Raw genomic sequence first — 22,620 nt, 5'->3', positions numbered from 1 at the left:
GTCGTGTCCCGGCCCTCGGTGCCCAGGCTGGAGCCGAGCTCCTGGCGGGCGGCGGCCAGGCCAAAGAGGTGGTATGCTGCTGCCTGGCCGGTGCTGCAGCGGCAGAGCCCCACGAGGAGGTGCTGGGCTGCGGCGGGGTCGCAGGCGGGAGGGAAAAGGGGAGAGGGTCAGGGGGCTCTTGAGAAGCACGGCGACCAGAAATGGAAAGAGGCCGGGAGCGAAAAGCCAAAAGCCTACGGCACCCGGTATTCCCAGGCGGTCTCCCACCCAAGTACTAACCAGGCCCGACCCTGCTTTGCTTCCGAGATCTGACGAGAATCGGGCGCGTTCAGGGTGGTATGGCCGTAGACACCAGCAGCGGCCTTTGGCTGCCCCAAGAGGCCGGCCCAGCCACGCCCGCCCGATGCCCGGCACCACTGCCACCCCGTGGCCGCGGGGCTCGGGTCGGGGACCCCCGAGACGCTCGCCCGCTGCCGGGCTCAGCTGCTCTCCGGGTCTACGCCCCAGCTCCGCCCGCCGCCGGGCTACGCCTTCCTTGGGCCTCACACAGTGCCTCCCGATTTCGCTTGTCTTCGTCTTCACGACGGCCGGGCTCCTTATCCCAACAGAGGTGTTGAGGGACACCCAGACGGCCCCGCTCCCCACCCACCTCCACCACCGCCACCACCACCAACACAACCACCACGAGCAACCCCACCCCTCCCACACACAAACACACACGCGCCCACTCGCACGAGCACCCACACAGGCACAGACACATACACACAGACAGCTCGAAGGAGAGCAAGCGAGCGAGGGATGGAACGGTAGAAACGGAGTCCCGCAGAGCGACAGCAACACAGAGAGAGACAGAAAGGACAAGGAGGATGGAGACACAGACAGACAGACAGACAGACACAGACATGGGACAGAAAGAGTGCAAGGTGGAGGTGGAAGACAGGAAAGAGAGAAGGTGAGGGAGTCAGAGAGCCGGAGCGCTGGAGCCTTGGAGAGGGAGCACTCTGCCGTGGTAGAGCCGGCTCCCTGGAGCAGGCCGGGTACGGTGCAGGGAGCTTCGGCTGGCCCCGAACAGAGTGGCAGGGCCGCCGGTGCGGGAGGACCGATGGAGCCCTGAGATGAGTTTCTCCGTGGCTGGCTTGGTTGCTTTGGGGGTGCCTTTCGTAGGGTCCTTCCTTTGATGGCTTCTCCCTGTCCTCTCGGTGCGGTGGGCCCCTCCAGATGTGTAGAGCGCACCCGTCCGTCTAGCGGGAGGCGTGGTGCCCAGCGTGCCCACGGGGCCCGCGGCCTGGATCTCTCTGGTGTGCTCGGGCCTGGAGTTTACACGAAGTGGGTGGCCACGGGAATGCAAGCGCACAGGGACGAGATTCCTGGCGGCTGGCCAAAGCGACGTCCTTCTCGCGGAAGAAGAAACCCAGGCGTTCTGGAGCGGAGGTCTCGGCTGGCGTCTGTGGAACCCACTGGCCCGTGCCCGCCCCTTCGCCGGGCTTGGACGCTTGGGGCGGCGGCGCATGAGTGAATTGAACTGCCTGGGCGTCCCGGCAGACAGAAAGCACCCGACAGGGCAGGGAAGCGGCGCCTGCCTGCGGATTCCGAAGTGGGGGTCGGGTCCCGTCCCTCCCGGCCCCGGCGAAAGAGGCGGTATGCTGCTGCCTGTGGGTGCTGCGATGGCGGATCCACCCACTCCCCCCTGACCCCCGCGGAGGTCCCAGGCTGCGGCGGGGTCGCGGACGGGCGGAAAAGGGGGAGCAGAGTCGGGGGCCGCTGGGGAAGCACAGCGACAAAAGACGGACAAAAGAAGGCAGGGAGCGGAAGAGCCAAAAGCCTACAGCACCCGGTATTCCCAGGCGGTCTCCCATCCAAGTACTAACCAGGCCCGACCCTGCTTAGCTTCCGAGATCAGACGAGATCGGGCGCGTTCAGGGTGGTATGGCCGTAGACGCTGGCGTCGGACTTTGGCCGCCCCAAAAGGCGGCCCACAGCCACGCCCGCCCGACTCCAAGCGTCACCGCCACCCCGGGCCCCACGAGCCGCCAGCCGCGAGCCCGCCAGCCCGCCCTAGCACCCCCGGCCGCCGCGCTGCGCCTTCCGTCGGCCTCTCAGAGCCTCTCGTCGTCGCTGGCGGGGACGACAAGGTATGCTCCGAGCGGTCAGGGTCCTGGGACTTCCTCCGGCCCTCCGCCGCCGCCGCCGCCGCCGCCGCCGCCGAGGGATAGTTTTGGATCCGTGGCCGCCCCTCCGGCAAGGCCCCCTCTTGCCTCTTCCACTCAGAGCCGCCACGGCTGCCCAGGAACGAAGAGCCGGCCCAGCCCCGCGGGTTCTTTTTCTCACGACGCACCCACCACCGTCCCTTGGCCCGCTCGGGGGCTGGGGGGCGGAGCCCTTGCTGTGTCCCGCGCTGGCGCTAGAGCCGGCAGCCTGATCCCGGGAAGAGAGGGGCTGACGCACTCACAGAAGGAGAGCAGAGGAGAGACAGAAAGAAACGGAGGGAGACAGACAGACAGAGAGAGAGGGACAGAGGGACAGAGAGACAGAGAGAGACAGAGAGACAGAGAGACAGAGAGAGCGACAGAACGAGCGCCAGCTAGAGGGGGAGAACAGAAAGGGTGGGGGGTGAGGCAGCTGTAGAGCCACAGCGATAGAGCCTTGGCGAGCCAGCGCTCTGCTCTAATAGACAGGGCCTCCTGGAGCAGGCCGGGGTGGGGTGGCGGCTGCTTGGGCTGTGTCAGGACGGGATGGCAGGGCCGCCCACGCGGGAGGACCGACGGCGCGCCATGACGCGTGTTTTCTCTTGGCTTGGTTGCGTGCGTTTGCTAGGGTCCTTCCTTTGTTGGCTCCTCCCTGTCCACTTGCTGCGGTGGGCCGCGCGATCTGTAGGGAGACGGGGCCCGAGGCCTGCGTCTCTCTCGTGCCCTCAAGACTGGCGTTTCGGCGAAGTTGGCGGCGATGGGAATGCGGGCGCACAGAAACGGCTTTCCTGGTGGCCCGTGAAGGCAATGTCCTTCTCCCGGGGACAGCAGCCCATGGGGTCTGGAGCAGAGGCCTTGGCTTGCGTCTGTGGAACCCGCTGGCCCTGCCCACCCCTGCCCGCCCCTTCCCCGGGCTTCCGCCTTGGAGGTTTGCGGCGGCGCCGCATGAGTGAATTGCGTGAACTGGGCGTCCCGGGAGCGGGAAGACACCCTGGAAGGCAGGGACCCCGGGCCTGCGCCTCGAGGGTCGTGTCCCGGCCCTCGGTGCCCAGGCTGGAGCCGAGCTCCTGGCGGGCGGCGGCCAGGCCAAAGAGGTGGTATGCTGCTGCCTGGCCGGTGCTGCAGCGGCAGAGCCCCACGAGGAGGTGCTGGGCTGCGGCGGGGTCGCAGGCGGGAGGGAAAAGGGGAGAGGGTCAGGGGGCTCTTGAGAAGCACGGCGACCAGAAATGGAAAGAGGCCGGGAGCGAAAAGCCAAAAGCCTACGGCACCCGGTATTCCCAGGCGGTCTCCCACCCAAGTACTAACCAGGCCCGACCCTGCTTTGCTTCCGAGATCTGACGAGAATCGGGCGCGTTCAGGGTGGTATGGCCGTAGACACCAGCAGCGGCCTTTGGCTGCCCCAAGAGGCCGGCCCAGCCACGCCCGCCCGATGCCCGGCACCACTGCCACCCCGTGGCCGCGGGGCTCGGGTCGGGGACCCCCGAGACACTCGCCCGCTGCCGGGCTCAGCTGCTCTCCGGGTCTACGCCCCAGCTCCGCCCGCCGCCGGGCTACGCCTTCCTTGGGCCTCACACAGTGCCTCCCGATTTCGCTTGTCTTCGTCTTCACGACGGCCGGGCTCCTTATCCCAACAGAGGTGTTGAGGGACACCCAGACGGCCCCGCTCCCCACCCACCTCCACCACCGCCACCACCACCAACACAACCACCACGAGCAACCCCACCCCTCCCACACACAAACACACACGCGCCCACTCGCACGAGCACCCACACAGGCACAGACACATACACACAGACAGCTCGAAGGAGAGCAAGCGAGCGAGGGATGGAACGGTAGAAACGGAGTCCCGCAGAGCGACAGCAACACAGAGAGAGACAGAAAGGACAAGGAGGATGGAGACACAGACAGACAGACAGACAGACAGACACAGACATGGGACAGAAAGAGTGCAAGGTGGAGGTGGAAGACAGGAAAGAGAGAAGGTGAGGGAGTCAGAGAGCCGGAGCGCTGGAGCCTTGGAGAGGGAGCACTCTGCCGTGGTAGAGCCGGCTCCCTGGAGCAGGCCGGGTACGGTGCAGGGAGCTTCGGCTGGCCCCGAACAGAGTGGCAGGGCCGCCGGTGCGGGAGGACCGATGGAGCCCTGAGATGAGTTTCTCCGTGGCTGGCTTGGTTGCTTTGGGGGTGCCTTTCGTAGGGTCCTTCCTTTGATGGCTTCTCCCTGTCCTCTCGGTGCGGTGGGCCCCTCCAGATGTGTAGAGCGCACCCGTCCGTCTAGCGGGAGGCGTGGTGCCCAGCGTGCCCACGGGGCCCGCGGCCTGGATCTCTCTGGTGTGCTCGGGCCTGGAGTTTACACGAAGTGGGTGGCCACGGGAATGCAAGCGCACAGGGACGAGATTCCTGGCGGCTGGCCAAAGCGACGTCCTTCTCGCGGAAGAAGAAACCCAGGCGTTCTGGAGCGGAGGTCTCGGCTGGCGTCTGTGGAACCCACTGGCCCGTGCCCGCCCCTTCGCCGGGCTTGGACGCTTGGGGCGGCGGCGCATGAGTGAATTGAACTGCCTGGGCGTCCCGGCAGACAGAAAGCACCCGACAGGGCAGGGAAGCGGCGCCTGCCTGCGGATTCCGAAGTGGGGGTCGGGTCCCGTCCCTCCCGGCCCCGGCGAAAGAGGCGGTATGCTGCTGCCTGTGGGTGCTGCGATGGCGGATCCACCCACTCCCCCCTGACCCCCGCGGAGGTCCCAGGCTGCGGCGGGGTCGCGGACGGGCGGAAAAGGGGGAGCAGAGTCGGGGGCCGCTGGGGAAGCACAGCGACAAAAGACGGACAAAAGAAGGCAGGGAGCGGAAGAGCCAAAAGCCTACAGCACCCGGTATTCCCAGGCGGTCTCCCATCCAAGTACTAACCAGGCCCGACCCTGCTTAGCTTCCGAGATCAGACGAGATCGGGCGCGTTCAGGGTGGTATGGCCGTAGACGCTGGCGTCGGACTTTGGCCGCCCCAAAAGGCGGCCCACAGCCACGCCCGCCCGACTCCAAGCGTCACCGCCACCCCGGGCCCCACGAGCCGCCAGCCGCGAGCCCGCCAGCCCGCCCTAGCACCCCCGGCCGCCGCGCTGCGCCTTCCGTCGGCCTCTCAGAGCCTCTCGTCGTCGCTGGCGGGGACGACAAGGTATGCTCCGAGCGGTCAGGGTCCTGGGACTTCCTCCGGCCCTCCGCCGCCGCCGCCGCCGCCGCCGCCGCCGAGGGATAGTTTTGGATCCGTGGCCGCCCCTCCGGCAAGGCCCCCTCTTGCCTCTTCCACTCAGAGCCGCCACGGCTGCCCAGGAACGAAGAGCCGGCCCAGCCCCGCGGGTTCTTTTTCTCACGACGCACCCACCACCGTCCCTTGGCCCGCTCGGGGGCTGGGGGGCGGAGCCCTTGCTGTGTCCCGCGCTGGCGCTAGAGCCGGCAGCCTGATCCCGGGAAGAGAGGGGCTGACGCACTCACAGAAGGAGAGCAGAGGAGAGACAGAAAGAAACGGAGGGAGACAGACAGAGAGAGAGGGACAGAGGGACAGAGAGACAGAGAGAGACAGAGAGACAGAGAGACAGAGAGAGCGACAGAACGAGCGCCAGCTAGAGGGGGAGAACAGAAAGGGTGGGGGGTGAGGCAGCTGTAGAGCCACAGCGATAGAGCCTTGGCGAGCCAGCGCTCTGCTCTAATAGACAGGGCCTCCTGGAGCAGGCCGGGGTGGGGTGGCGGCTGCTTGGGCTGTGTCAGGACGGGATGGCAGGGCCGCCCACGCGGGAGGACCGACGGCGCGCCATGACGCGTGTTTTCTCTTGGCTTGGTTGCGTGCGTTTGCTAGGGTCCTTCCTTTGTTGGCTCCTCCCTGTCCACTTGCTGCGGTGGGCCGCGCGATCTGTAGGGAGACGGGGCCCGAGGCCTGCGTCTCTCTCGTGCCCTCAAGACTGGCGTTTCGGCGAAGTTGGCGGCGATGGGAATGCGGGCGCACAGAAACGGCTTTCCTGGTGGCCCGTGAAGGCAATGTCCTTCTCCCGGGGACAGCAGCCCATGGGGTCTGGAGCAGAGGCCTTGGCTTGCGTCTGTGGAACCCGCTGGCCCTGCCCACCCCTGCCCGCCCCTTCCCCGGGCTTCCGCCTTGGAGGTTTGCGGCGGCGCCGCATGAGTGAATTGCGTGAACTGGGCGTCCCGGGAGCGGGAAGACACCCTGGAAGGCAGGGACCCCGGGCCTGCGCCTCGAGGGTCGTGTCCCGGCCCTCGGTGCCCAGGCTGGAGCCGAGCTCCTGGCGGGCGGCGGCCAGGCCAAAGAGGTGGTATGCTGCTGCCTGGCCGGTGCTGCAGCGGCAGAGCCCCACGAGGAGGTGCTGGGCTGCGGCGGGGTCGCAGGCGGGAGGGAAAAGGGGAGAGGGTCAGGGGGCTCTTGAGAAGCACGGCGACCAGAAATGGAAAGAGGCCGGGAGCGAAAAGCCAAAAGCCTACGGCACCCGGTATTCCCAGGCGGTCTCCCACCCAAGTACTAACCAGGCCCGACCCTGCTTTGCTTCCGAGATCTGACGAGAATCGGGCGCGTTCAGGGTGGTATGGCCGTAGACACCAGCAGCGGCCTTTGGCTGCCCCAAGAGGCCGGCCCAGCCACGCCCGCCCGATGCCCGGCACCACTGCCACCCCGTGGCCGCGGGGCTCGGGTCGGGGACCCCCGAGACACTCGCCCGCTGCCGGGCTCAGCTGCTCTCCGGGTCTACGCCCCAGCTCCGCCCGCCGCCGGGCTACGCCTTCCTTGGGCCTCACACAGTGCCTCCCGATTTCGCTTGTCTTCGTCTTCACGACGGCCGGGCTCCTTATCCCAACAGAGGTGTTGAGGGACACCCAGACGGCCCCGCTCCCCACCCACCTCCACCACCGCCACCACCACCAACACAACCACCACGAGCAACCCCACCCCTCCCACACACAAACACACACGCGCCCACTCGCACGAGCACCCACACAGGCACAGACACATACACACAGACAGCTCGAAGGAGAGCAAGCGAGCGAGGGATGGAACGGTAGAAACGGAGTCCCGCAGAGCGACAGCAACACAGAGAGAGACAGAAAGGACAAGGAGGATGGAGACACAGACAGACAGACAGACAGACAGACACAGACATGGGACAGAAAGAGTGCAAGGTGGAGGTGGAAGACAGGAAAGAGAGAAGGTGAGGGAGTCAGAGAGCCGGAGCGCTGGAGCCTTGGAGAGGGAGCACTCTGCCGTGGTAGAGCCGGCTCCCTGGAGCAGGCCGGGTACGGTGCAGGGAGCTTCGGCTGGCCCCGAACAGAGTGGCAGGGCCGCCGGTGCGGGAGGACCGATGGAGCCCTGAGATGAGTTTCTCCGTGGCTGGCTTGGTTGCTTTGGGGGTGCCTTTCGTAGGGTCCTTCCTTTGATGGCTTCTCCCTGTCCTCTCGGTGCGGTGGGCCCCTCCAGATGTGTAGAGCGCACCCGTCCGTCTAGCGGGAGGCGTGGTGCCCAGCGTGCCCACGGGGCCCGCGGCCTGGATCTCTCTGGTGTGCTCGGGCCTGGAGTTTACACGAAGTGGGTGGCCACGGGAATGCAAGCGCACAGGGACGAGATTCCTGGCGGCTGGCCAAAGCGACGTCCTTCTCGCGGAAGAAGAAACCCAGGCGTTCTGGAGCGGAGGTCTCGGCTGGCGTCTGTGGAACCCACTGGCCCGTGCCCGCCCCTTCGCCGGGCTTGGACGCTTGGGGCGGCGGCACATGAGTGAATTGAACTGCCTGGGCGTCCCGGCAGACAGAAAGCACCCGACAGGGCAGGGAAGCGGCGCCTGCCTGCGGATTCCGAAGTGGGGGTCGGGTCCCGTCCCTCCCGGCCCCGGCGAAAGAGGCGGTATGCTGCTGCCTGTGGGTGCTGCGATGGCGGATCCACCCACTCCCCCCTGACCCCCGCGGAGGTCCCAGGCTGCGGCGGGGTCGCGGACGGGCGGAAAAGGGGGAGCAGAGTCGGGGGCCGCTGGGGAAGCACAGCGACAAAAGACGGACAAAAGAAGGCAGGGAGCGGAAGAGCCAAAAGCCTACAGCACCCGGTATTCCCAGGCGGTCTCCCATCCAAGTACTAACCAGGCCCGACCCTGCTTAGCTTCCGAGATCAGACGAGATCGGGCGCGTTCAGGGTGGTATGGCCGTAGACGCTGGCGTCGGCCTTTGGCCGCCCCAAAAGGCGGCCCACAGCCACGCCCGCCCGACTCCAAGCGTCACCGCCACCCCGGGCCCCACGAGCCGCCAGCCGCGAGCCCGCCAGCCCGCCCTAGCACCCCCGGCCGCCGCGCTGCGCCTTCCGTCGGCCTCTCAGAGCCTCTCGTCGTCGCTGGCGGGGACGACAAGGTATGCTCCGAGCGGTCAGGGTCCTGGGACTTCCTCCGGCCCTCCGCCGCCGCCGCCGCCGCCGCCGCCGCTGCCGCCGAGGGATAGTTTTGGATCCGTGGCCGCCCCTCCGGCAAGGCCCCCTCTTGCCCCTTCCACTCAGAGCCGCCACGGCTGCCCAGGAACGAAGAGCCGGCCCAGCCCCGCGGGTTCTTTTTCTCACGACGCACCCACCACCGTCCCTTGGCCCGCTCGGGGGCTGGGGGGCGGAGCCCTTGCTGTGTCCCGCGCTGGCGCTAGAGCCGGCAGCCTGATCCCGGGAAGAGAGGGGCTGACGCACTCACAGAAGGAGAGCAGAGGAGAGACAGAAAGAAACGGAGGGAGACAGACAGACAGAGAGAGAGGGACAGAGGGACAGAGAGACAGAGAGAGACAGAGAGACAGAGAGACAGAGAGAGCGACAGAACGAGCGCCAGCTAGAGGGGGAGAACAGAAAGGGTGGGGGGTGAGGCAGCTGTAGAGCCACAGCGATAGAGCCTTGGCGAGCCAGCGCTCTGCTCTAATAGACAGGGCCTCCTGGAGCAGGCCGGGGTGGGGTGGCGGCTGCTTGGGCTGTGTCAGGACGGGATGGCAGGGCCGCCCACGCGGGAGGACCGACGGCGCGCCATGACGCGTGTTTTCTCTTGGCTTGGTTGCGTGCGTTTGCTAGGGTCCTTCCTTTGTTGGCTCCTCCCTGTCCACTTGCTGCGGTGGGCCGCGCGATCTGTAGGGAGACGGGGCCCGAGGCCTGCGTCTCTCTCGTGCCCTCAAGACTGGCGTTTCGGCGAAGTTGGCGGCGATGGGAATGCGGGCGCACAGAAACGGCTTTCCTGGTGGCCCGTGAAGGCAATGTCCTTCTCCCGGGGACAGCAGCCCATGGGGTCTGGAGCAGAGGCCTTGGCTTGCGTCTGTGGAACCCGCTGGCCCTGCCCACCCCTGCCCGCCCCTTCCCCGGGCTTCCGCCTTGGAGGTTTGCGGCGGCGCCGCATGAGTGAATTGCGTGAACTGGGCGTCCCGGGAGCGGGAAGACACCCTGGAAGGCAGGGACCCCGGGCCTGCGCCTCGAGGGTCGTGTCCCGGCCCTCGGTGCCCAGGCTGGAGCCGAGCTCCTGGCGGGCGGCGGCCAGGCCAAAGAGGTGGTATGCTGCTGCCTGGCCGGTGCTGCAGCGGCAGAGCCCCACGAGGAGGTGCTGGGCTGCGGCGGGGTCGCAGGCGGGAGGGAAAAGGGGAGAGGGTCAGGGGGCTCTTGAGAAGCACGGCGACCAGAAATGGAAAGAGGCCGGGAGCGAAAAGCCAAAAGCCTACGGCACCCGGTATTCCCAGGCGGTCTCCCACCCAAGTACTAACCAGGCCCGACCCTGCTTTGCTTCCGAGATCTGACGAGAATCGGGCGCGTTCAGGGTGGTATGGCCGTAGACACCAGCAGCGGCCTTTGGCTGCCCCAAGAGGCCGGCCCAGCCACGCCAGCCCGATGCCCGGCACCACTGCCACCCCGTGGCCGCGGGGCTCGGGTCGGGGACCCCCGAGACGCTCGCCCGCTGCCGGGCTCAGCTGCTCTCCGGGTCTACGCCCCAGCTCCGCCCGCCGCCGGGCTACGCCTTCCTTGGGCCTCACACAGTGCCTCCCGATTTCGCTTGTCTTCGTCTTCACGACGGCCGGGCTCCTTATCCCAACAGAGGTGTTGAGGGACACCCAGACGGCCCCGCTCCCCACCCACCTCCACCACCGCCACCACCACCAACACAACCACCACGAGCAACCCCACCCCTCCCACACACAAACACACACGCGCCCACTCGCACGAGCACCCACACAGGCACAGACACATACACACAGACAGCTCGAAGGAGAGCAAGCGAGCGAGGGATGGAACGGTAGAAACGGAGTCCCGCAGAGCGACAGCGACACAGAGAGAGACAGAAAGGACAAGGAGGATGGAGACACAGACAGACAGACAGACAGACACAGACATGGGACAGAAAGAGTGCAAAGTGGAGGTGGAAGACAGGAAAGAGAGAAGGTGAGGGAGTCAGAGAGCCGGAGCGCTGGAGCCTTGGAGAGGGAGCACTCTGCCGTGGTAGAGCCGGCTCCCTGGAGCAGGCCGGGTACGGTGCAGGGAGCTTCGGCTGGCCCCGAACAGAGTGGCAGGGCCGCCGGTGCGGGAGGACCGATGGAGCCCTGAGATGAGTTTCTCCGTGGCTGGCTTGGTTGCTTTGGGGGTGCCTTTCGTAGGGTCCTTCCTTTGATGGCTTCTCCCTGTCCTCTCGGTGCGGTGGGCCCCTCCAGATGTGTAGAGCGCACCCGTCCGTCTAGCGGGAGGCGTGGTGCCCAGCGTGCCCACGGGGCCCGCGGCCTGGATCTCTCTGGTGTGCTCGGGCCTGGAGTTTACACGAAGTGGGTGGCCACGGGAATGCAAGCGCACAGGGACGAGATTCCTGGCGGCTGGCCAAAGCGACGTCCTTCTCGCGGAAGAAGAAACCCAGGCGTTCTGGAGCGGAGGTCTCGGCTGGCGTCTGTGGAACCCACTGGCCCGTGCCCGCCCCTTCGCCGGGCTTGGACGCTTGGGGCGGCGGCGCATGAGTGAATTGAACTGCCTGGGCGTCCCGGCAGACAGAAAGCACCCGACAGGGCAGGGAAGCGGCGCCTGCCTGCGGATTCCGAAGTGGGGGTCGGGTCCCGTCCCTCCCGGCCCCGGCGAAAGAGGCGGTATGCTGCTGCCTGTGGGTGCTGCGATGGCGGATCCACCCACTCCCCCCTGACCCCCGCGGAGGTCCCAGGCTGCGGCGGGGTCGCGGACGGGCGGAAAAGGGGGAGCAGAGTCGGGGGCCGCTGGGGAAGCACAGCGACAAAAGACGGACAAAAGAAGGCAGGGAGCGGAAGAGCCAAAAGCCTACAGCACCCGGTATTCCCAGGCGGTCTCCCATCCAAGTACTAACCAGGCCCGACCCTGCTTAGCTTCCGAGATCAGACGAGATCGGGCGCGTTCAGGGTGGTATGGCCGTAGACGCTGGTGTCGGCCTTTGGCCGCCCCAAAAGGGGGCCCACAGCCACGCCCGCCCGACTCCAAGCGTCACCGCCACCCCGGGCCCCACGAGCCGCCAGCCGCGAGCCCGCCAGCCCGCCCTAGCACCCCCGGCCGCCGCGCTGCGCCTTCCGTCGGCCTCTCAGAGCCTCTCGTCGTCGCTGGCGGGGACGACAAGGTATGCTCCGAGCGGTCAGGGTCCTGGGACTTCCTCCGGCCCTCCGCCGCCGCCGCCGCCGCCGCCGCCGCCGCCGCCGCCGAGGGATAGTTTTGGATCCGTGGCCGCCCCTCCGGCAAGGCCCCCTCTTGCCCCTTCCACTCAGAGCCGCCACGGCTGCCCAGGAACGAAGAGCCGGCCCAGCCCCGCGGGTTCTTCTTCTCACGACGCACCCACCACCGTCCCTTGGCCCGCTCGGGGGCCGGGGGGCGGAGCCCTTGCTGTGTCCCGCGCTGGCGCTAGAGCCGGCAGCCTGATCCCGGGAAGAGAGGGGCTGACGCACTCACAGAAGGAGAGCAGAGGAGAGACAGAAAGAAACGGAGGGAGACAGACAGACAGAGAGAGAGGGACAGAGGGACAGAGAGACAGAGAGAGACAGAGAGACAGAGAGACAGAGAGAGCGACAGAACGAGCGCCAGCTAGAGGGGGAGAACAGAAAGGGTGGGGGGTGAGGCAGCTGGAGAGCCACAGCGATAGAGCCTTGGCGAGCCAGCGCTCTGCTCTAATAGACAGGGCCTCCTGGAGCAGGCCGGGGTGGGGTGGCGGCTGCTTGGGCTGTGTCAGGACGGGATGGCAGGGCCGCCCACGCGGGAGGACTGACGGCGCGCCATGACGCGTGTTTTCTCTTGGCTTGGTTGCGTGCGTTTGCTAGGGTCCTTCCTTTGTTGGCTCCTCCCTGTCCACTTGCTGCGGTGGGCCGCGCGATCTGTAGGGAGACGGGGCCCGAGGCCTGCGTCTCTCTCGTGCCCTCAAGACTGGCGTTTCGGCGAAGTTGGCGGCGATGGGAATGCGGGCGCACAGAAACGGCTTTCCTGGTGGCCCGTGAAGGCAATGTCCTTCTCCCGGGGACAGCAGCCCATGGGGTCTGGAGCAGAGGCCTTGGCTTGCGTCTGTGGAACCCGCTGGCCCTGCCCACCCCTGCCCGCCCCTTCCCCGGGCTTCCGCCTTGGAGGTTTGCGGCGGCGCCGCATGAGTGAATTGCGTGAACTGGGCGTCCCGGGAGCGGGAAGACACCCTGGAAGGCAGGGACCCCGGGCCTGCGCCTCGAGGGTCGTGTCCCGGCCCTCGGTGCCCAGGCTGGAGCCGAGCTCCTGGCGGGCGGCGGCCAGGCCAAAGAGGTGGTATGCTGCTGCCTGGCCGGTGCTGCAGCGGCAGAGCCCCACGAGGAGGTGCTGGGCTGCGGCGGGGTCGCAGGCGGGAGGGAAAAGGGGAGAGGGTCAGGGGGCTCTTGAGAAGCACGGCGACCAGAAATGGAAAGAGGCCGGGAGCGAAAAGCCAAAAGCCTACGGCACCCGGTATTCCCAGGCGGTCTCCCACCCAAGTACTAACCAGGCCCGACCCTGCTTTGCTTCCGAGATCTGACGAGAATCGGGCGCGTTCAGGGTGGTATGGCCGTAGACACCAGCAGCGGCCTTTGGCTGCCCCAAGAGGCCGGCCCAGCCACGCCCGCCCGATGCCCGGCACCACTGCCACCCCGTGGCCGCGGGGCTCGGGTCGGGGACCCCCGAGACGCTCGCCCGCTGCCGGGCTCAGCTGCTCTCCGGGTCTACGCCCCAGCTCCGCCCGCCGCCGGGCTACGCCTTCCTTGGGCCTCACACAGTGCCTCCCGATTTCGCTTGTCTTCGTCTTCACGACGGCCGGGCTCCTTATCCCAACAGAGGTGTTGAGGGACACCCAGACGGCCCCGCTCCCCACCCACCTCCACCACCGCCACCACCACCAACACAACCACCAGGAGCAACCCCACCCCTCCCACACACAAACACACACGAGCCCACTCGCACGAGCACCCACACAGGCACAGACACATACACACAGACAGCTCGAAGGAGAGCAAGCGAGCGAGGGATGGAACGGTAGAAACGGAGTCCCGCAGAGCGACAGCAACACAGAGAGAGACAGAAGGGACAAGGAGGATGGAGACACAGACAGACAGACAGACAGACACAGACATGGGACAGAAAGAGTGCAAGGTGGAGGTGGAAGACAGGAAAGAGAGAAGGTGAGGGAGTCAGAGAGCCGGAGCGCTGGAGCCTTGGAGAGGGAGCACTCTGCCGTGGTAGAGCCGGCTCCCTGGAGCAGGCCGGGTACGGTGCAGGGAGCTTCGGCTGGCCCCGAACAGAGTGGCAGGGCCGCCGGTGCGGGAGGACCGATGGAGCCCTGAGATGAGTTTCTCCGTGGCTGGCTTGGTTGCTTTGGGGGTGCCTTTCGTAGGGTCCTTCCTTTGATGGCTTCTCCCTGTCCTCTCGGTGCGGTGGGCCCCTCCAGATGTGTAGAGCGCACCCGTCCGTCTAGCGGGAGGCGTGGTGCCCAGCGTGCCCACGGGGCCCGCGGCCTGGATCTCTCTGGTGTGCTCGGGCCTGGAGTTTACACGAAGTGGGTGGCCACGGGAATGCAAGCGCACAGGGACGAGATTCCTGGCGGCTGGCCAAAGCGACGTCCTTCTCGCGGAAGAAGAAACCCAGGCGTTCTGGAGCGGAGGTCTCGGCTGGCGTCTGTGGAACCCACTGGCCCGTGCCTGCCCCTTCGCCGGGCTTGGACGCTTGGGGCGGCGGCGCATGAGTGAATTGAACTGCCTGGGCGTCCCGGCAGACAGAAAGCACCCGACAGGGCAGGGAAGCGGCGCCTGCCTGCGGATTCCGAAGTGGGGGTCGGGTCCCGTCCCTCCCGGCCCCGGCGAAAGAGGCGGTATGCTGCTGCCTGTGGGTGCTGCGATGGCGGATCCACCCACTCCCCCCTGACCCCCGCGGAGGTCCCAGGCTGCGGCGGGGTCGCGGACGGGCGGAAAAGGGGGAGCAGAGTCGGGGGCCGCTGGGGAAGCACAGCGACAAAAGACGGACAAAAGAAGGCAGGGAGCGGAAGAGCCAAAAGCCTACAGCACCCGGTATTCCCAGGCGGTCTCCTATCCAAGTACTAACCAGGCCCGACCCTGCTTAGCTTCCGAGATCAGACGAGATCGGGCGCGTTCAGGGTGGTATGGCCGTAGACGCTGGCGTCGGCCTTTGGCCGCCCCAAAAGGCGGCCCACAGCCACGCCCGCCCGACTCCAAGCGTCACCGCCACCCCGGGCCCCACGAGCCGCCAGCCGCGAGCCCGCCAGCCCGCCCTAGCACCCCCGGCCGCCGCGCTGCGCCTTCCGTCGGCCTCTCAGAGCCTCTCGTCGTCGCTGGCGGGGACGACAAGGTATGCTCCGAGCGGTCAGGGTCCTGGGACTTCCTCCGGCCCTCCGCCGCCGCCGCCGCCGCCGCCGCCGAGGGATAGTTTTGGATCCGTGGCCGCCCCTCCGGCAAGGCCCCCTCTTGCCCCTTCCACTCAGAGCCGCCACGGCTGCCCAGGAACGAAGAGCCGGCCCAGCCCCGCGGGTTCTTCTTCTCACGACGCACCCACCACCGTCCCTTGGCCCGCTCGGGGGCCGGGGGGCGGAGCCCTTGCTGTGTCCCGCGCTGGCGCTAGAGCCGGCAGCCTGATCCCGGGAAGAGAGGGGCTGACGCACTCACAGAAGGAGAGCAGAGGAGAGACAGAAAGAAACGGAGGGAGACAGACAGACAGAGAGAGAGGGACAGAGGGACAGAGAGACAGAGAGAGACAGAGAGACAGAGAGACAGAGAGAGCGACAGAACGAGCGCCAGCTAGAGGGGGAGAACAGAAAGGGTGGGGGGTGAGGCAGCTGGAGAGCCACAGCGATAGAGCCTTGGCGAGCCAGCGCTCTGCTCTAATAGACAGGGCCTCCTGGAGCAGGCCGGGGTGGGGTGGCGGCTGCTTGGGCTGTGTCAGGACGGGATGGCAGGGCCGCCCACGCGGGAGGACTGACGGCGCGCCATGACGCGTGTTTTCTCTTGGCTTGGTTGCGTGCGTTTGCTAGGGTCCTTCCTTTGTTGGCTCCTCCCTGTCCACTTGCTGCGGTGGGCCGCGCGATCTGTAGGGAGACGGGGCCCGAGGCCTGCGTCTCTCTCGTGCCCTCAAGACTGGCGTTTCGGCGAAGTTGGCGGCGATGGGAATGCGGGCGCACAGAAACGGCTTTCCTGGTGGCCCGTGAAGGCAATGTCCTTCTCCCGGGGACAGCAGCCCATGGGGTCTGGAGCAGAGGCCTTGGCTTGCGTCTGTGGAACCCGCTGGCCCTGCCCACCCCTGCCCGCCCCTTCCCCGGGCTTCCGCCTTGGAGGTTTGCGGCGGCGCCGCATGAGTGAATTGCGTGAACTGGGCGTCCCGGGAGCGGGAAGACACCCTGGAAGGCAGGGACCCCGGGCCTGCGCCTCGAGGGTCGTGTCCCGGCCCTCGGTGCCCAGGCTGGAGCCGAGCTCCTGGCGGGCGGCGGCCAGGCCAAAGAGGTGGTATGCTGCTGCCTGGCCGGTGCTGCAGCGGCAGAGCCCCACGAGGAGGTGCTGGGCTGCGGCGGGGTCGCAGGCGGGAGGGAAAAGGGGAGAGGGTCAGGGGGCTCTTGAGAAGCACGGCGACCAGAAATGGAAAGAGGCCGGGAGCGAAAAGCCAAAAGCCTACGGCACCCGGTATTCCCAGGCGGTCTCCCACCCAAGTACTAACCAGGCCCGACCCTGCTTTGCTTCCGAGATCTGACGAGAATCGGGCGCGTTCAGGGTGGTATGGCCGTAGACACCAGCAGCGGCCTTTGGCTGCCCCAAGAGGCCGGCCCAGCCACGCCCGCCCGATGCCCGGCACCACTGCCACCCCGTGGCCGCGGGGCTCGGGTCGGGGACCCCCGAGACGCTCGCCCGCTGCCGGGCTCAGCTGCTCTCCGGGTCTACGCCCCAGCTCCGCCCGCCGCCGGGCTACGCCTTCCTTGGGCCTCACACAGTGCCTCCCGATTTCGCTTGTCTTCGTCTTCACGACGGCCGGGCTCCTTATCCCAACAGAGGTGTTGAGGGACACCCAGACGGCCCCGCTCCCCACCCACCTCCACCACCGCCACCACCACCAACACAACCACCAGGAGCAACCCCACCCCTCCCACACACAAACACACACGAGCCCACTCGCACGAGCACCCACACAGGCACAGACACATACACACAGACAGCTCGAAGGAGAGCAAGCGAGCGAGGGATGGAACGGTAGAAACGGAGTCCCGCAGAGCGACAGCAACACAGAGAGAGACAGAAGGGACAAGGAGGATGGAGACACAGACAGACAGACAGACAGACACAGACATGGGACAGAAAGAGTGCAAGGTGGAGGTGGAAGACAGGAAAGAGAGAAGGTGAGGGAGTCAGAGAGCCGGAGCGCTGGAGCCTTGGAGAGGGAGCACTCTGCCGTGGTAGAGCCGGCTCCCTGGAGCAGGCCGGGTACGGTGCAGGGAGCTTCGGCTGGCCCCGAACAGAGTGGCAGGGCCGCCGGTGCGGGAGGACCGATGGAGCCCTGAGATGAGTTTCTCCGTGGCTGGCTTGGTTGCTTTGGGGGTGCCTTTCGTAGGGTCCTTCCTTTGATGGCTTCTCCCTGTCCTCTCGGTGCGGTGGGCCCCTCCAGATGTGTAGAGCGCACCCGTCCGTCTAGCGGGAGGCGTGGTGCCCAGCGTGCCCACGGGGCCCGCGGCCTGGATCTCTCTGGTGTGCTCGGGCCTGGAGTTTACACGAAGTGGGTGGCCACGGGAATGCAAGCGCACAGGGACGAGATTCCTGGCGGCTGGCCAAAGCGACGTCCTTCTCGCGGAAGAAGAAACCCAGGCGTTCTGGAGCGGAGGTCTCGGCTGGCGTCTGTGGAACCCACTGGCCCGTGCCCGCCCCTTCGCCGGGCTTGGACGCTTGGGGCGGCGGCGCATGAGTGAATTGAACTGCCTGGGCGTCCCAGCAGACAGAAAGCACCCGACAGGGCAGGGAAGCGGCGCCTGCCTGCGGATTCCGAAGTGGGGGTCGGGTCCCGTCCCTCCCGGCCCCGGCGAAAGAGGCGGTATGCTGCTGCCTGTGGGTGCTGCGATGGCGGATCCACCCACTCCCCCCTGACCCCCGCGGAGGTCCCAGGCTGCGGCGGGGTCGCGGACGGGCGGAAAAGGGGGAGCAGAGTCGGGGGCCGCTGGGGAAGCACAGCGACAAAAGACGGACAAAAGAAGGCAGGGAGCGGAAGAGCCAAAAGCCTACAGCACCCGGTATTCCCAGGCGGTCTCCCATCCAAGTACTAACCAGGCCCGACCCTGCTTAGCTTCCGAGATCAGACGAGATCGGGCGCGTTCAGGGTGGTATGGCCGTAGACGCTGGCGTCGGCCTTTGGCCGCCCCAAAAGGCGGCCCACAGCCACGCCCGCCCGACTCCAAGCGTCACCGCCACCCCGGGCCCCACGAGCCGCCAGCCGCGAGCCCGCCAGCCCGCCCTAGCACCCCCGGCCGCCGCGCTGCGCCTTCCGTCGGCCTCTCAGAGCCTCTCGTCGTCGCTGGCGGGGACGACAAGGTATGCTCCGAGCGGTCAGGGTCCTGGGACTTCCTCCGGCCCTCCGCCGCCGCCGCCGCCGCCGCCGCCGCCGAGGGATAGTTTTGGATCCGTCGCCGCCCCTCCGGCAAGGCCCCCTCTTGCCCCTTCCACTCAGAGCCGCCACGGCTGCCCAGGAACGAAGAGCCGGCCCAGCCCCGCGGGTTCTTTTTCTCACGACGCACCCACCACCGTCACTTGGCCCGCTCGGGGGCCGGGGGGCGGAGCCCTTGCTGTGTCCCGCGCTGGCGCTAGAGCCGGCAGCCTGATCCCGGGAAGAGAGGGGCTGACGCACTCACAGAAGGAGAGCAGAGGAGAGACAGAAAGAAACGGAGGGAGACAGACAGACAGAGAGAGAGGGACAGAGGGACAGAGAGACAGAGAGAGACAGAGAGACAGAGAGAGCGACAGAACGAGCGCCAGCTAGAGGGGGAGAACAGAAAGGGTGGGGGGTGAGGCAGCTGGAGAGCCACAGCGATAGAGCCTTGGCGAGCCAGCGCTCTGCTCTAATAGACAGGGCCTCCTGGAGCAGGCCGGGGTGGGGTGGCGGCTGCTTGGGCTGTGTCAGGACGGGATGGCAGGGCCGCCCACGCGGGAGGACCGACGGCGCGCCATGACGCGTGTTTTCTCTTGGCTTGGTTGCGTGCGTTTGCTAGGGTCCTTCCTTTGTTGGCTCCTCCCTGTCCACTTGCTGCGGTGGGCCGCGCGATCTGTAGGGAGACGGGGCCCGAGGCCTGCGTCTCTCTCGTGCCCTCAAGACTGGCGTTTCGGCGAAGTTGGCGGCGATGGGAATGCGGGCGCACAGAAACGGCTTTCCTGGTGGCCCGTGAAGGCAATGTCCTTCTCCCGGGGACAGCAGCCCATGGGGTCTGGAGCAGAGGCCTTGGCTTGCGTCTGTGGAACCCGCTGGCCCTGCCCACCCCTGCCCGCCCCTTCCCCGGGCTTCCGCCTTGGAGGTTTGCGGCGGCGCCGCATGAGTGAATTGCGTGAACTGGGCGTCCCGGGAGCGGGAAGACACCCTGGAAGGCAGGGACCCCGGGCCTGCGCCTCGAGGGTCGTGTCCCGGCCCTCGGTGCCCAGGCTGGAGCCGAGCTCCTGGCGGGCGGCGGCCAGGCCAAAGAGGTGGTATGCTGCTGCCTGGCCGGTGCTGCAGCGGCAGAGCCCCACGAGGAGGTGCTGGGCTGCGGCGGGGTCGCAGGCGGGAGGGAAAAGGGGAGAGGGTCAGGGGGCTCTTGAGAAGCACGGCGACCAGAAATGGAAAGAGGCCGGGAGCGAAAAGCCAAAAGCCTACGGCACCCGGTATTCCCAGGCGGTCTCCCACCCAAGTACTAACCAGGCCCGACCCTGCTTTGCTTCCGAGATCTGACGAGAATCGGGCGCGTTCAGGGTGGTATGGCCGTAGACACCAGCAGCGGCCTTTGGCTGCCCCAAGAGGCCGGCCCAGCCACGCCCGCCCGATGCCCGGCACCACTGCCACCCCGTGGCCGCGGGGCTCGGGTCGGGGACCCCCGAGACGCTCGCCCGCTGCCGGGCTCAGCTGCTCTCCGGGTCTACGCCCCAGCTCCGCCCGCCGCCGGGCTACGCCTTCCTTGGGCCTCACACAGTGCCTCCCGATTTCGCTTGTCTTCGTCTTCACGACGGCCGGGCTCCTTATCCCAACAGAGGTGTTGAGGGACACCCAGACGGCCCCGCTCCCCACCCACCTCCACCACCGCCACCACCACCAACACAACCACCACGAGCAACCCCACCCCTCCCACACACAAACACACACGCGCCCACTCGCACGAGCACCCACACAGGCACAGACACATACACACAGACAGCTCGAAGGAGAGCAAGCGAGCGAGGGATGGAACGGTAGAAACGGAGTCCCGCAGAGCGACAGCAACACAGAGAGAGACAGAAAGGACAAGGAGGATGGAGACACAGACAGACAGACAGACAGACAGACACAGACATGGGACAGAAAGAGTGCAAGGTGGAGGTGGAAGACAGGAAAGAGAGAAGGTGAGGGAGTCAGAGAGCCGGAGCGCTGGAGCCTTGGAGAGGGAGCACTCTGCCGTGGTAGAGCCGGCTCCCTGGAGCAGGCCGGGTACGGTGCAGGGAGCTTCGGCTGGCCCCGAACAGAGTGGCAGGGCCGCCGGTGCGGGAGGACCGATGGAGCCCTGAGATGAGTTTCTCCGTGGCTGGCTTGGTTGCTTTGGGGGTGCCTTTCGTAGGGTCCTTCCTTTGATGGCTTCTCCCTGTCCTCTCGGTGCGGTGGGCCCCTCCAGATGTGTAGAGCGCACCCGTCCGTCTAGCGGGAGGCGTGGTGCCCAGCGTGCCCACGGGGCCCGCGGCCTGGATCTCTCTGGTGTGCTCGGGCCTGGAGTTTACACGAAGTGGGTGGCCACGGGAATGCAAGCGCACAGGGACGAGATTCCTGGCGGCTGGCCAAAGCGACGTCCTTCTCGCGGAAGAAGAAACCCAGGCGTTCTGGAGCGGAGGTCTCGGCTGGCGTCTGTGGAACCCACTGGCCCGTGCCCGCCCCTTCGCCGGGCTTGGACGCTTGGGGCGGCGGCGCATGAGTGAATTGAACTGCCTGGGCGTCCCGGCAGACAGAAAGCACCCGACAGGGCAGGGAAGCGGCGCCTGCCTGCGGATTCCGAAGTGGGGGTCGGTTCCCGTCCCTCCCGGCCCCGGCGAAAGAGGCGGTATGCTGCTGCCTGTGGGTGCTGCGATGGCGGATCCACCCACTCCCCCCTGACCCCCGCGGAGGTCCCAGGCTGCGGCGGGGTCGCGGACGGGCGGAAAAGGGGGAGCAGAGTCGGGGGCCGCTGGGGAAGCACAGCGACAAAAGACGGACAAAAGAAGGCAGGGAGCGGAAGAGCCAAAAGCCTACAGCACCCGGTATTCCCAGGCGGTCTCCCATCCAAGTACTAACCAGGCCCGACCCTGCTTAGCTTCCGAGATCAGACGAGATCGGGCGCGTTCAGGGTGGTATGGCCGTAGACGCTGGCGTCGGCCTTTGGCCGCCCCAAAAGGCGGCCCACAGCCACGCCCGCCCGACTCCAAGCGTCACCGCCACCCCGGGCCCCACGAGCCGCCAGCCGCGAGCCCGCCAGCCCGCCCTAGCACCCCCGGCCGCCGCGCTGCGCCTTCCGTCGGCCTCTCAGAGCCTCTCGTCGTCGCTGGCGGGGACGACAAGGTATGCTCCGAGCGGTCAGGGTCCTGGGACTTCCTCCGGCCCTCCGCCGCCGCCGCCGCCGCCGCCGCCGCCGCCGAGGGATAGTTTTGGATCCGTCGCCGCCCCTCCGGCAAGGCCCCCTCTTGCCCCTTCCACTCAGAGCCGCCACGGCTGCCCAGGAACGAAGAGCCGGCCCAGCCCCGCGGGTTCTTTTTCTCACGACGCACCCACCACCGTCACTTGGCCCGCTCGGGGGCCGGGGGGCGGAGCCCTTGCTGTGTCCCGCGCTGGCGCTAGAGCCGGCAGCCTGATCCCGGGAAGAGAGGGGCTGACGCACTCACAGAAGGAGAGCAGAGGAGAGACAGAAAGAAACGGAGGGAGACAGACAGACAGAGAGAGAGGGACAGAGGGACAGAGAGACAGAGAGAGACAGAGAGACAGAGAGAGCGACAGAACGAGCGCCAGCTAGAGGGGGAGAACAGAAAGGGTGGGGGGTGAGGCAGCTGGAGAGCCACAGCGATAGAGCCTTGGCGAGCCAGCGCTCTGCTCTAATAGACAGGGCCTCCTGGAGCAGGCCGGGGTGGGGTGGCGGCTGCTTGGGCTGTGTCAGGACGGGATGGCAGGGCCGCCCACGCGGGAGGACCGACGGCGCGCCATGACGCGTGTTTTCTCTTGGCTTGGTTGCGTGCGTTTGCTAGGGTCCTTCCTTTGTTGGCTCCTCCCTGTCCACTTGCTGCGGTGGGCCGCGCGATCTGTAGGGAGACGGGGCCCGAGGCCTGCGTCTCTCTCGTGCCCTCAAGACTGGCGTTTCGGCGAAGTTGGCGGCGATGGGAATGCGGGCGCACAGAAACGGCTTTCCTGGTGGCCCGTGAAGGCAATGTCCTTCTCCCGGGGACAGCAGCCCATGGGGTCTGGAGCAGAGGCCTTCGCTTGCGTCTGTGGAACCCGCTGGCCCTGCCCACCCCTGCCCGCCCCTTCCCCGGGCTTCCGCCTTGGAGGTTTGCGGCGGCGCCGCATGAGTGAATTGCGTGAACTGGGCGTCCCGGGAGCGGGAAGACACCCTGGAAGGCAGGGACCCCGGGCCTGCGCCTCGAGGGTCGTGTCCCGGCCCTCGGTGCCCAGGCTGGAGCCGAGCTCCTGGCGGGCGGCGGCCAGGCCAAAGAGGTGGTATGCTGCTGCCTGGCCGGTGCTGCAGCGGCAGAGCCCCACGAGGAGGTGCTGGGCT

General features: G+C 67.3%; 14 non-coding genes across 14 annotated transcripts; all 14 read right to left on the bottom strand.

Annotated features, from left to right (window-relative positions):
* Positions 1–230: 230 nt before the first annotated feature.
* LOC135277571 (5S ribosomal RNA) lies at positions 231–350 on the bottom strand. The gene has a single exon (XR_010345187.1). It is a non-coding gene; the product is annotated as a 5S ribosomal RNA (ribosomal RNA).
* Positions 351–1,819: 1,469 nt separating this feature from the next.
* Positions 1,820–1,938, bottom strand: LOC135277685 (5S ribosomal RNA). Its single transcript, XR_010345287.1, has one exon. It is a non-coding gene; the product is annotated as a 5S ribosomal RNA (ribosomal RNA).
* Positions 1,939–3,442: 1,504 nt separating this feature from the next.
* Positions 3,443–3,562, bottom strand: LOC135277570 (5S ribosomal RNA). The gene has a single exon (XR_010345186.1). It is a non-coding gene; the product is annotated as a 5S ribosomal RNA (ribosomal RNA).
* Positions 3,563–5,035: 1,473 nt separating this feature from the next.
* LOC135277684 (5S ribosomal RNA) lies at positions 5,036–5,154 on the bottom strand. The gene has a single exon (XR_010345286.1). It is a non-coding gene; the product is annotated as a 5S ribosomal RNA (ribosomal RNA).
* A 1,500-nt stretch (positions 5,155–6,654) lies between these two features.
* On the bottom strand, positions 6,655–6,774 carry LOC135277569 (5S ribosomal RNA). The gene has a single exon (XR_010345185.1). It is a non-coding gene; the product is annotated as a 5S ribosomal RNA (ribosomal RNA).
* A 1,473-nt stretch (positions 6,775–8,247) lies between these two features.
* Positions 8,248–8,366, bottom strand: LOC135277683 (5S ribosomal RNA). The gene has a single exon (XR_010345285.1). It is a non-coding gene; the product is annotated as a 5S ribosomal RNA (ribosomal RNA).
* Positions 8,367–9,876: 1,510 nt separating this feature from the next.
* LOC135277568 (5S ribosomal RNA) lies at positions 9,877–9,996 on the bottom strand. Its single transcript, XR_010345184.1, has one exon. It is a non-coding gene; the product is annotated as a 5S ribosomal RNA (ribosomal RNA).
* A 1,469-nt stretch (positions 9,997–11,465) lies between these two features.
* Positions 11,466–11,584, bottom strand: LOC135277682 (5S ribosomal RNA). The gene has a single exon (XR_010345284.1). It is a non-coding gene; the product is annotated as a 5S ribosomal RNA (ribosomal RNA).
* A 1,513-nt stretch (positions 11,585–13,097) lies between these two features.
* LOC135277567 (5S ribosomal RNA) lies at positions 13,098–13,217 on the bottom strand. The gene has a single exon (XR_010345183.1). It is a non-coding gene; the product is annotated as a 5S ribosomal RNA (ribosomal RNA).
* Positions 13,218–14,686: 1,469 nt separating this feature from the next.
* Positions 14,687–14,805, bottom strand: LOC135277526 (5S ribosomal RNA). Its single transcript, XR_010345143.1, has one exon. It is a non-coding gene; the product is annotated as a 5S ribosomal RNA (ribosomal RNA).
* A 1,501-nt stretch (positions 14,806–16,306) lies between these two features.
* Positions 16,307–16,426, bottom strand: LOC135277566 (5S ribosomal RNA). Its single transcript, XR_010345182.1, has one exon. It is a non-coding gene; the product is annotated as a 5S ribosomal RNA (ribosomal RNA).
* Positions 16,427–17,895: 1,469 nt separating this feature from the next.
* LOC135277681 (5S ribosomal RNA) lies at positions 17,896–18,014 on the bottom strand. The gene has a single exon (XR_010345283.1). It is a non-coding gene; the product is annotated as a 5S ribosomal RNA (ribosomal RNA).
* A 1,496-nt stretch (positions 18,015–19,510) lies between these two features.
* LOC135277565 (5S ribosomal RNA) lies at positions 19,511–19,630 on the bottom strand. Its single transcript, XR_010345181.1, has one exon. It is a non-coding gene; the product is annotated as a 5S ribosomal RNA (ribosomal RNA).
* A 1,473-nt stretch (positions 19,631–21,103) lies between these two features.
* On the bottom strand, positions 21,104–21,222 carry LOC135277679 (5S ribosomal RNA). Its single transcript, XR_010345281.1, has one exon. It is a non-coding gene; the product is annotated as a 5S ribosomal RNA (ribosomal RNA).
* Between the last annotated feature and the right edge of the window lie 1,398 nt (positions 21,223–22,620).

The sequence above is a fragment of the Aotus nancymaae genome, unplaced genomic scaffold (assembly GCF_030222135.1).
Source record: "Aotus nancymaae isolate 86718 unplaced genomic scaffold, 86718_ANA_hifiasm-v0.15.2.pri h1tg000032l_0, whole genome shotgun sequence".
NCBI classification, from domain to species: domain Eukaryota; kingdom Metazoa; phylum Chordata; class Mammalia; order Primates; family Aotidae; genus Aotus; species Aotus nancymaae.
Note: the sequence above shows the minus strand (reverse complement) of the source record. Positions and strands in the feature narration are given on the sequence as shown.